Genomic DNA, 12,924 nt, shown 5'->3' on the forward strand with positions numbered 1-12,924 from the left:
ATGTTATTATTTTTATTACTACTTCATTGGTACTCTTTGTTGATCGAACAGTAATTTTTATAAAGAAAATAAGTATTAAACTATTATTCAATGTTTAGTGCTAGAGTATATCATACGATTGAACGATTTTTAATCTGTACAAATATAAAAATTAACTAAAAATATGCATTAAATACCCTCCAGTATACAAAAATTACTAAACTGCTTGTAGGGGAAGGGGGAGGGGCAAAAGGGGGTAGGGTAGGCAAAACGGGGTACCCCCAAAATTTGATAAAAAAAAATTTTATATTTGAAATGGTTTTTAAACATTCCAAAATCACTTCTGTAAATATAATTAAGCGTTACTTTGAATTTTTTTTGATAAACTTTTTCAAAAAATCAATTGTCAGTTGAAAAATATTAATGACGTTTGTTTTATGATAAAAACTATTAAAAATTTTTTTTCTCCTTTTGTACACAGAAAAAAAGGAAATCTTGAAACAAGAAATAAAATGTCTTCGAAATTTTTTTCTTGAACCAAGCAAAATTTCTTACTTTATTGAAGTAAAAAAATTATTTGGATCAAGAAATTATTTCCTTCGCGGAAGACATAATTTTCTTAGTCTAAAACATAAATTCTTTAAACCAAGAAAAAAATTTCTTGGTCCCAAAAAATTTTTTTTTGGTTCGAGAAGATTTTTTTTTCAATTCAACAAATTTTTTTATTGCCTGAAAATTTTTACGTTTTTAAGTCAAGAAAAAATATCTTGAGCTGAAACGAAAAAGTTTTTGAACCATGAAAAATAATGTTTTAAACCAAGAACAAACTTTCTTGGCCCAAGAAAGTTTGTTCTTGGTTTAAAGCATTATTTTCTCGGGCCAAGAAAGTTTGTTTTTAACTCGAGAAACTTGTTTCTTATCTAAAGACTGTTACCTTATCGAGTCAAGAAACAATGTCTTGAGCTAAAAAAAAAAGTTTTTGTACTAAGAAAAAAAATTTTTTAAACCAAGAAGAAACTTTCTTGGGCCAAGAATTTTTTTATTTGTCGCAAACAAAAAAAAATTTTTCAGCCAAGAAATTAATTTCTTCAATTAAGCAAATAAATCTATCGAGCTAAAAAAATTTATTTTTTTTGTTTCATTTTTTTAATGAACAATTTTTTTTTTGTTTAAATATTACAAACAATGCTGTGAAGCAAATAAATACTGTATCAGAAGCATTTATAAGGGATGGGCAAGTTTCGGAATGAGTTAATATTTAAACAAATTGAGAAAAAACAATTATCGCTTAAACGAGGAATCGAACCCAGATCGATTCGGCGTCACGCGAGAGCTTTACCAACTAAGCCATCCCAGCCTTTGCTAGGCTACGTTTACTTTGCCCACATATACTGAACCACACTGGCTTATGGTCAGTCACATTTTTAAATCCTAAACCCAGAATTAATATTACAAATGTTATCGCCAATAATTTAGAAAAATGTTAGTTTTGACATTATACCAAAATACTGAACGGATTGTATGAATCGTTCATAAATGAATTTCGACATAAATATAAAAAAGTTAAAAAAAAAAATTTAATTACAAAAAAAATTGAGAAATTATTTAATATTATATAATTACATTAATCAATTAATTTATTATAATAATATAATTTGGTTATTTAATTTTTACTTTATTTAAAATAAAAAGGTGAACTCAAAATCCATTTGCTGTGCTAGTGTGAGAAAGAGAGAGAGTGGGGAGTATTCATTCCTTCGGGTGCGAAGGAGGGAGCATCTATGAGTGAGAATCCAAGAGAAAACTTTCTTGGCTTGAGACTCTAGTAATCTTGGTTTGAGATTTTTCGTGTGATTGGTCAGAGAAAGTACACTATGCTCAAATCAAGAGTTTAAATTTCTTGAATCAACTCCCTTTATTTTTAGTTCGAGTTCGTACCGTTTATTGTTTCAAAACATCATAGTTCTTTAATTAAGTGTATAACTTTCTCGAACTAAATATTTATATTTCTTGGTTTAAGTAAGTAACATACTCAGATTAAGAAAAATTATTATTAAACTAAAAACTGCAAGTTTTTAAAACAAGTAATTCTATTATTGGACCAAGTATGAAATATGTATTGGCTTAAGAATTTTTTTTCTTAATTGAAGATTTAAAATTCAAGAAATTATTTCACTTCGTTCAAGAAATTTTCGGTTTTCATTCCACTCGCTGAAAAATTTCTTGGTTGAAGAAAAATTTTCTTGAGAGAAGATTTTTTTTTTTCTGTGTATCCAATAAACATGTAAAATATAATTTTTCTTCATATAAATTACTTAAAAGAAAATTCAACTTAATCAAATTCGTTTAAAATCCAGAAATTTTTTTTTTTTTTATCTTTTTTAGGGGGTACCCCACTTTGCCCGCAGAAATGAAAAAATTTTTTTTTCAACGGTAACTGAAAATTTCTTCTATTTACTTTGAATATCATTAAAAAAAAATCTGGGCCTCGGTTGGCCCTGCGAGCCAGCCCCAAAACTTCCCGCTGTTTTCGAGCTCAAGAACCTCGAAAACATTATTGTGAATATATTTTCGAGCTCGAAGAGCATACGTTTGTATGCTGTTGTTTTCGAAAAAAAAACGTTTTTCACCATTTTTTCTCCAACGATATCTCTCAAACGAATAAACCGATTGAGACGGTTGAGGTGGCAATCAACGCGTTTTATCAAGTTCTAAAGCTGATCAAATTTTAAATTCGATTTATCGAGTCGTTTTTGAGATATTTCAGAAAAAATAAAAAATTTTTTTTTTTTAATTCTTTCGACAACGGTTTCTCTTGAACGAATAAACCGATTTTGATGGTTGAGGTGGCATTCGACGCGGCTTATAAAGCTCTAGAGCCCAGTCCATTTTGGAATCAATCCATCGAGCACATTAAAAGTTATCCAAAAAAAACATTTTTGAAAAAATTTTATTTTTGGAATATCTCTGAACGAGCCCTACCGATCAAGCTCAATTTTCTTACAGCTTCAAGATATTGACAAGCCGCGTCGAATGACACCTTAAAGTTCAAAATCGGTTCATCCGTTCAAAAGATACAGGTATTTACATACGTACGTACGTACTTACGTACACACATATATGCATACACTCGGACATCATCGTGAAATTAGTCAGAATAGCTTCCTAAGACCTCAAAACGTCGACATCTGATGAAAATTCGATTTTCGTAAATCGGACCGAAACCAATAACTTCCCGAATTTTTGAAAATTTACAATTTACTTATCGGGAAGTTAAAAAAAGATTTCGCGTATTTGAGTCAGATTGATAAAATCGGGAAGTTAAAAAAAGATTTCGCGTATTTGAGGCAGATTGATAAAATTAAATGTTGGTAGATATACACTGTAAAAAGAGCGGTGTTAAAAATGGACTCATTTTAGCTCCGCCCAGTGTTAAAATCAAATTACACCGGTGTAGGAGGAGTAATTTACCGGTGTTAAAAATATCGGTGTTAAATCAGGGTAACCGGTATAAAAGCGGAGTAAAATCAAGGAATTTTATTTTTATAAGTTTTTAGTGACCAAATTTGCCTCTTACGTAGAAAAACGGCCGAAAAATATGAAAAAATAATTTTTCGGAAGTTTCGGCTGGTCCATTTTGCTCCAGGTGTTATTCGTAGGGCTAGAAATGTGGAATTATAATAATTTTTTTTTAATTTGACGATAAAAATATGAAAAAATCACTTTTTCAAAATTTTGGGCTTGTCCATTTTGCCCCAAATGTCATGCGTAGGAGTACAAATGCGCAAACATATCGGATTTATACCCAGGTAGGAATCGCCAAGGCTGACCATAGGCCGAGCCTTGGCCCTGTTGTCACTTGCCAAGCTTCGGCAGCTGACCATTGGCCCAAGCCTCGGCCAGGGCTTGGCCCAATGGTTTGATTACGTTAAGCCAAGTCTTGGCAGCTAACCATTGGCCCAAGTCTAGGCCGAGGCTTGGTCCAATGGTTTCGTTTAATTAAGCCGAGCCTTGGGTGGTGACCATTGGCCCGAGCCTCGGCCAGGGCCAGGCCCTATGTTTTGATTTTGGTTAAATCGAGCCTTGGCCGCTGACCATTGGCCCAAGGATCGGCCGAGGCTGGGTCCGATAGTTTAATTTTTGTCAAGCCGAGCCTTGGCAGCTGACCATTGGTCAATGCCTCAGCATGGGTTAAATTTTTATTTAATATTAAAATTATCAACTTTACATGTATCTATATATATATGTATATAGAGAAGACCAGGGCATAACGGTCTACCGAGTATACGATTAATATCAAGAGTTGAAATTTTCAAAAAAGTAAAATTGTTTGATATACAATAATTTTCATTTAATTAGTTATTGCTATGTACAAAACTTTAGTTAACATGAAATTTTTATTTTCGGCGAGCGAAATGGGGTATCCTTTAAAAAAGTTGAAAAAAAAAATTTCTGAAAGTTGATCAAATTTCATTAAATTCAAATTTTTTATATGTAATATACATAAAGAAAAATTACATTTCACATCATTGGTGGATACAAAGGCAAAAAAAAATTTTTTTTGTGGGGCAGAGAGGCCCCCCTCCAATAAATGATAATTTTTTTTTTTATTAAATTGTTTTCATCATTAAGAATGTATTTCTTTCTCTTGACAATTATTTTTGGTTTTACAATACTCTAAAAAAATTTTTTTAGGTGTAATAAATCGTTTCCCCTCGATTAGCTTAATTACTAATTGTTATGTAATAAAAAAAAACAATTCTATATTTTTTATTTGTCATTATTGTGAACCCAAAAAACGTGTTTTTTGATTTTTTAGACTACAGATTATTTTGCATTATTTCAAAAATTTTATCAATAAAAAAATAAAATATTATTTTCGAATATTTTTAGTGGCCGAATTTGCCACAGCTATAGAGAATCAGCCGAAAAATGAATTAATATATTAAATTTTTTTTAATTTGACGATAAAAATATGAAAGAATCATTTATTCAGAATTTTCGGATGGTCCATTTTGCCCCAAGTGTCATGCGTAGTGCTAAAAATGCGCAAATATATCGGATTTATAGCAATTAGACTAAAAAAAACATTTTTTTTTTTTTAATATTTTGGGGGTACTCCGTTTTGCCTACCCTACCCCCTTTTGCCCCACCCTTCCCCTTCCCTAGTAGTGCTAATAAAAATATGTCATTACTCATCAGACAATTTTGTTCATTAAATAAAACTACAGTTCACCTCATCTTTACGATTTAATATTTTTGAATTAAATTGTATTTAAATAATTAACAAGCAAAAAAATCATGATTATTTGGGCATCAGATTTAGCACAGTGGATAGCGTCCCGGCCTAGTAATCAGAAGGATCTCAGTTCGAACCCCGTTAGCCCCCAAATAATTTTATTCGTTATTTCCCATTAATTCAGTAATTAGTTAATTACACTCCATTGTAATGTCGATAAAAGTGTGATCAAACTTTTTTTTTAATTATATTTATTAATTTAAATAATAATATTTTAGATCGAGCATTGGGTGAGCCTTAGATTTTTTGCTTCCCGAGGTTTGGCCGAGGCTTGATTTTTTGTTTCCCAAGCCTTGGCCAAGACTCAATTTTTTGTTTCCCAAGACTCGGCCGAGGCTTGATATTTCGTTCCCCAAGGCTGGGGACATGGCTATCATCCAAGGCTTGGATCAATCCTTGGCCCAATGCTCAGCCAAGGAACGTGCCAAGCCTTGCATAATCCTAGTGACGCTTGGCCAAGGCTTGGTCCAAACCTTGCCCAGTTGTTCTTTCCTACCTGGGTAGTAATAAGTCGAAAAAAAAAAAAAAATTTTTTTATCAAAATTTCAGGGGGGTCGCTCTGCCCCTCCCTCCCCTTCTTTTTTATTTTTTAATTCAATTTTTAGGTTTCTTCGCTTATTCAAAACTTACCAAATTTTATTGTTTAAGACTGTCCTGTATATTTTTGGTTAGGCAAAAGTTATATTTTACTGAAATGACAATAATTGAGTTATAAAAAATACAAAAACAAATTCAAATTATTAGTTACATATTATCAGTTAATATTCAAAATTCTTGAGCGAAGTTTAAATATACTTGAATTTTGGGCTTAAATTTTCAGCGTGATCATGGTTTCACAAATATAAACTATTGCTGCTACGAGAAAGAAAAAATTTTGCAATAAAAAAGTCGAATTCCTATCATTTTTGATATTTTCAAAATTCATGAGCGACTTCTTGCAAATTTTTTATCGAGCTGATTTTTGGAGAGGCTTCTTAAAACATCGTAAACCAACAAATTTTCATGCGAGATCGAAAAAAAAAAAATAGTCGGTTTTTTTGCGCCACCCTAATATATATAATATATATGTAAGAGAAGGTGGAGTTGTTTCATTTTGAATTAGGCAGGAACTGGTGACAGTTGAATAAAGATTTCAATGCCCCCAGTACCAGGATCAAGTATTTAATCATCCATACGCTTTTACCTGTCATCTTAAAACCGATCTGAATTCAAGCCCATGTGAATGATGTTCAAAAGGGTAATACGTAATGTCATCCAAAAAAAAAAAAAGGAAAATAAAAAAAAATGCCATTGTAAATTTGTAACCCGAATCGATACACTGAAGATTGAACGGCTTTTTTTTTTGTTAATTATTTTTTCTTACGGTATCCTAATAATGAAGCTATTTAATGCTCGTTAGATGCTCGGTCTTTTAGTTAATAATAACAATAACAATTACAATATCAACGGCAGTTTGAATTTAGTATATCTATTCTCTTTATAGCGGTTTCTTGTATTCAATTATGATGAAGATAAAGTAGCTGAGGATTTTAATAAGAGAGTGTCAATGATAAATATGAGAATATACCGTTGGTAGTAATAAAAAGAGAGTGGAATGTTACAGTTACAGAAATTTCGGTTTCTTAAATTATATACATATATTTTTTTTTTTCTTTTAGTACTTATAAAAGTATTTGGAACGTTTTTTTTCTTTTATTTGTTTAGGTTTGTTTTTGATTTATGTTAATAGCGATAATTTTCAATGTTTTATAGAAAATTTTAGATTTTAGTAGATATCGGTCTGTTTGTAAGCTATGCTAGGTATAGATATCTATTACTGCTGCGTCATTCGGAACCTCAACAAAAGGCTTTTAAATTTTCTGTTTACTTTTCGGATTCTATTTTCACTATACTGACAAAAGTTAATAGTCATTCAGTTTGAATTACATATTTATTTCAGATGTCAATGAACTGATGGTTTTTTAAATATTGTGTAATCCGGAGTGAAATTGACCAATTAATTTTTCATTAAACAATAAAATTTTTAATATTTTTTTTAATCTAAAAGTAACAATAAAGTAGTAGTTTATCTATCTAGTGCGACCGTGTTTAAGACGCGGGGTGTGAAAATTGGTGCCCGAGCCGAAGGCAAGGGTACCAACACAGGAGCGTCTTAGACTCGATTGTACTAGATAAATAAATTAGTTTTTGTGACAGATATTTGAAATGAACTACATTTAGTGTCTATAAATGGCAGGTTATAAACCCGCGTTTATTTATCTGCTAAGATCGTTTTGGGTATTTGTTGAAAATGGGAGAGAATTCGGTAAGTGTACGAATTAAAATGATAAATTTTGTCACACGATGGCTCGTTAAGTTACTTTGATATTTTTTGGTCGTTTGCTATCGCACATGTAACCAAAAAATATTTTTTTATCCGTTGATGACGTCACTATTAGAACGATTAGGTATCTTTTTTACTAGCTGTATCTTATCTAATATTTTTAGCTGCCGGCTATAGGCGCTAAATGTCGTACATTTCTAGTGTCTGTCACAAAAATATTACTTTCAACACTAAAATTCATTTGCTCTAATAACATTTCGACTTAACTGAAAATCCATACCTTCAATCACCTTACAATTTACTTTAAGTGAAATTTTTAATTTATTTACATAAAACAAAAATCATTATTGCATCAATAACACTAATGGCTTAAACTAATTTCTATTTTTTTTTTTCATATGAAAAAAGTTATTGAGTTATATCAAATACTACGGAGCTAGTTCAAACGACTCGGTACCTACCGTCAACTAAATAAAATGCGTCGATTTTCACATTGAACATCAAAATCGGTTGATAAGTTCAAACGATGCGTCGAAAAGTTTGAAAAATAACATTTTATGTTATTTTTCCCCGATAAATCAACATATAATGTACTAAAATGTATTCTTAATCATGCTCACTCTTTGTGTTTATGGTCTCTTTGGATCACTACATTATCATAACTCGTTCTTTGGTTAAAATCATATTATCCGCAAAAACATTAAAAAAAAAAACCGTTTTTAATATTGTTTTCAGATATTTTATCTATAAACGCTGTGATCTGAGTCAAAACTCATTTCAATCTTTAGCCCGAGTGTCATAGTACGGGAAATACCTTCTAGTTTAATAAACCTTTTGGTTTTTTTGATTCCATGCACTGTGAAGATCGCTATCACTGTAGCAGTGGGGGAACTTTTTTTTTGGAGCGTTGAGAGGTTGTGAATAACTCCCTGAATTTTGCATTTTTTGGTCCAAAAATTTTATCTTGTATTCATTATATATCCACAAATATATCCTTAAAACATTAAAGCATTCCATGCAGTAGTTTTCTTCAAAAAAATTTCCAAAAATCATCTTTTTTTCAGGGTCACACTAGTAGTCCCCCTGAAAATAAAAAATATTGATATTTACCATTTGTTATAAATGTTTCATATATTTTTAGGCTCGTGAGGACAAAATTAATTCTCCTTTGAAAACTTAAAGCTGGTCTTGATAGTTAACAGCAATAATTACTGGAAATAGCTGTTAATTATACGAAAAAAAAAGGAAAAAAAAGTTATTTATAGTATCCTCTAAATATAATAGATAGCATTTGATATTTTAAAATCCCAGTTGAGCGCCGAAACTCCACAGGAAGCAAGCTAATTCCGACCACGTTACTCATGGTAAATGCTCGTGTCTGCACGACATTGAGATGACCTGCTGATAAATAGTATGTACTATGGTCGACGGAATTATGCCCGAGAGACGGAGAAAAACGAGTGGACGGAAGTTAAGGAATAGAAAAAGGATAAGCAGGTGTTGTAGTTGGTATAATGTTCTACACATATTATTTTGAATGCTCTTTGTTGATTAGCACGACAGGTTACTGTGTTTTTTTTTATGTGTTGTTGTCGTCCCCTTAAAATTTTAGTGTGATTTAGAAATCCGGGTTCATTTTATCTGCGATCGTGTCCACAGGGTTCGTTTTCGAAAAAACTTATGTTATTTAATTTAATTATAAAAAAACAATAAAATGTAATAGATTAATAAGTTACGATAGCGTTAAAATATTCTTGAATTTTCCAACAATTATTTTCAACTGAATTAAAAATGGGGTTTTTTTTATTTTTTGTTATGGGGAAGCGTGGGGCAAGAAGGCACCTCTAACCCAGTTATTACTTTTTGAGTCAACCATCAAATCAATTTATTTTTGTCCTATCAAATAAATTCGTGGACATTTTGCCGAAGCTTTAAAAAAATTGTTTATTTCTGGGGTCCCGAGTCAAAAAACAACTTTGAATTTAAGTCTCAAAGTTCTTAATGAGGTTTTTGGAGATCAATTTAGAATTTGTACTCTCTTAAAATGAACCAGTGAAATTCCACTGATTCAACCAGTGAAGTTCACTGGTTTAACCAGTGACGAAAAGTTCACTGGTTGAACCAGTGACGAAAAGTTCACTGGTTGAACCAGTGAATTTCACTGGTTGAATCAGTGAACGTCGCGCTCACTGGTTTCAACCAGTGAACTAAAAATATGTAAGCGCGCGGGTACAGCAGCATTCTGTACATGAGTATATTTAAGTGTTTTATTATGTTAATAAATAAGTAATATTTATTGATTATCTTCATGTAATATTTTAACTAACTCTTATATAACAATGATAATTATATGCCACAATTTTTACAGAGTTTAAAAATAAATAACTTTAGAGTAATTTCAATAGCTTGGAGCTAACCTCAACAATGAATGACGTAATTTTAAAATTAAACAATATAAAAAGCCCATTGAAAATGGAAACAAATTAAATTTTTATAAATCCTAATAAATATTATTTATTTTATTACAAAATAATTTTTAATTAAATATAATTGTTATTAAGACTCTTTTAGTTCACTTTGATTTTAAATAAACGTTTATAATAAAATAAAATTAATCTAACCTATTGTGTTTATATTTATGTAGTACACCGGCGTATCACTGGTTCAACCAGTGAACGCTCGGTTCACTGGTTGAACCAGTGGATTTCACTGGAGAATCAGTGGATTTCACTGGAAAATCAGTGAAATTTCACTGGTTCATTTTAAGAGATTGATATCAGTATAGAAAGTTATCCTAGTTTAGTCCTCAAAGTAGCAGTTTTGACCAATTTTGCCATTTTGAGGGCTAAACTGGAGTAACATAATCTGGATGAGAGCCTCAAAATAATAACGTGAAGTAATAATTTTATCCGCATTTAAACCTCAAAAGTCTCATTCGACGTATTCTCTCCCCTCCCTTTTCTATTCAAAATTTTTCAAAGTCCGAAGTATAACTTTTCGTTCGTTAAGGATTTTGAGGTCTTAGTTATAATTTAAAATCGATAAATTATTCGCATTTAGACCTCAAAGTTCTCATTTTGAGGATTTTTAGTACTAAAGTAGAGTTACTTTCTAGACGCCAAATAAAACATCAAAGAAATTGTGGCTTTTGAGGACTAAACTAGAATTTGTTTTTTGACTCGGGGTGTTATATAACTGCCCTCCTCCAAAAAATGATAAAAAAATTTAAGGAGAAAAGTATTTCCTTCATTTGACAACTATACTTGCTTTTATATTACTCAAAATGAATTTTTAAGGTGTAATAAATCGTTCCCTCACTCTTACTGAAACAAAATTGATTGTAATGATTTGTTCACAACTATTGCAGTACAATTGAATTTGACTTTAAAATTGCCGCCAAAATGAAGGAAAAAACACCCAGATTTAGCAAAAATAAAATAAAGTTTGACACACAAAAAAAATTGAAGAAAAAAAATTGTTCAAACTGATGATCGTGACTGTCTTTATTGCAATGGACTTTATTTGGAAGCTATTGAATCATAGATTCAATGTATGTATGTAACAGAAGTTCTGAACGTTTATTGAACGAAATTATCTAGATAATTTAAGAAAATTATCTAAGTCCAGAAATACTCAAGCTAAATTAAAATGGGTACAGAGTCGAGTCTGAACTCGTCAAATAGTCAATTTACTAAAACCACCATCAGAATCCACCTTCACATACCTCACCTCCCAAAGAAGTATATTTAAATGGTCCGTCATACCCTCGCCAAAAATTTTGAAAAAATTTCGAAAATATCATTTGCTTACGTATAATATTTCCGCCATGTTTCGATTCGACGTAACCAACCCCTTCACCTACCCTTACACTGGTAAAATCTATATCACTACAGACTGTCCATTATACTCCCTCCGAAAATGATGAAAAAATTCATAACATCCTTTTTCAATGTAGAATATTTCCACCCTGCTTTGATTCGGCGGAACCAACCCCTTGACCGACCCTTACGCAAGAGAAGTCTATATCACTACAGACGGTCCATTATACCCTATCCAAAAAGTCTGAAAAAATTCTTAAAATATCCTCTCTATGAAATCATGGATTCAATGTGAAAATTGTAAGAAATGGTCTCATGATTCTTGTGCAAGTGTGATGAATATTATTCCGATGAGTATAATTGTAAATACTGTAAAAATTAATCGAATCGAAAAATTTATCAATTACAAAAAAAAAATTATTGTTTTGAAATATCTTTAGCGGTTAAATTTGTCCCAGGCATAGAGAATAAGCCGAAAAATTAATAAATAATGATAGATTAATATCACACTAATAAGTTATGACAGTGTCAAAAATATGTTTGAATTATTTCAATAATTTTTTTCGACAGAATTAAAAATTTGTATTTTCTTTTCTTTTTTTGTCATAATAAATGAATCATGGCATTAAATAATGATATTAATTCTAATTAATTATTATTGTATTTAGTTATTTAATTTCAAGCAATTTAATGAATTCAACATTTCGATGCTTCGTCACGAACCACTCGTATGTTTTTGGTTCAACAGCACGTACACAGTTTGTAGGTAGATATATAGACGGTAGGATCATTAACTATAAACGTGTTTTGTCATACGTTTTTTCTCTCGTCAGTCATTTATTAAAAACGAAACGTTTTTTGTTTCCTTTTATCAAGTTAAATATGTTTTTTAATATAGTTTTTTGTCTTTTCAATGTCCAGGTAGATAAATGCAGGTAGGCGACCTTAATAATTATTATAATTCATGGAAAAATTCTCTTAGTATAGATAAGGCTGAAAAAATTCGACAAAAAGTTGTTTTAATTAAACCATATTTTTTATGTAAGTAATAAAAAATATGTATTTTAATATAGCTCCGAGCTATTCAAATATGAATAAACGAATAAACTTTATGCATAACTCCAGTTGTGGGAGATTTTTGGGTTCTTTTCTAAAATAAAAGATCTGGTATAAATTGAAAAACTGATATAAGTTTTAGCTTTAATTTTTAATAAAATCTTATGTTTATTTAAATGAAAAAACTCCGAAAAAGTTTTTATTTAGAGTGTAAGTGCAAAAAAAAATTAACGTCCGAGCACATGGAAATAATAATGATATATTAATAATATCAAAATTACGATCTTTTTAAATCTTTGCTTTGCCCATATTTTGACAGACTTTTTTTATTTATTGTTTTTTTTTTATGCATGTATACTCACACTACACACACGAAGGTCACACACACTTCTGACATCAAATTGTAATAACCGGTAAGTTATAAATTATTATCACATATTACAATAACA

The sequence above is a fragment of the Microplitis mediator genome, chromosome 1 (genome assembly GCF_029852145.1).
Source record: "Microplitis mediator isolate UGA2020A chromosome 1, iyMicMedi2.1, whole genome shotgun sequence".
Taxonomy (NCBI): domain Eukaryota; kingdom Metazoa; phylum Arthropoda; class Insecta; order Hymenoptera; family Braconidae; genus Microplitis; species Microplitis mediator.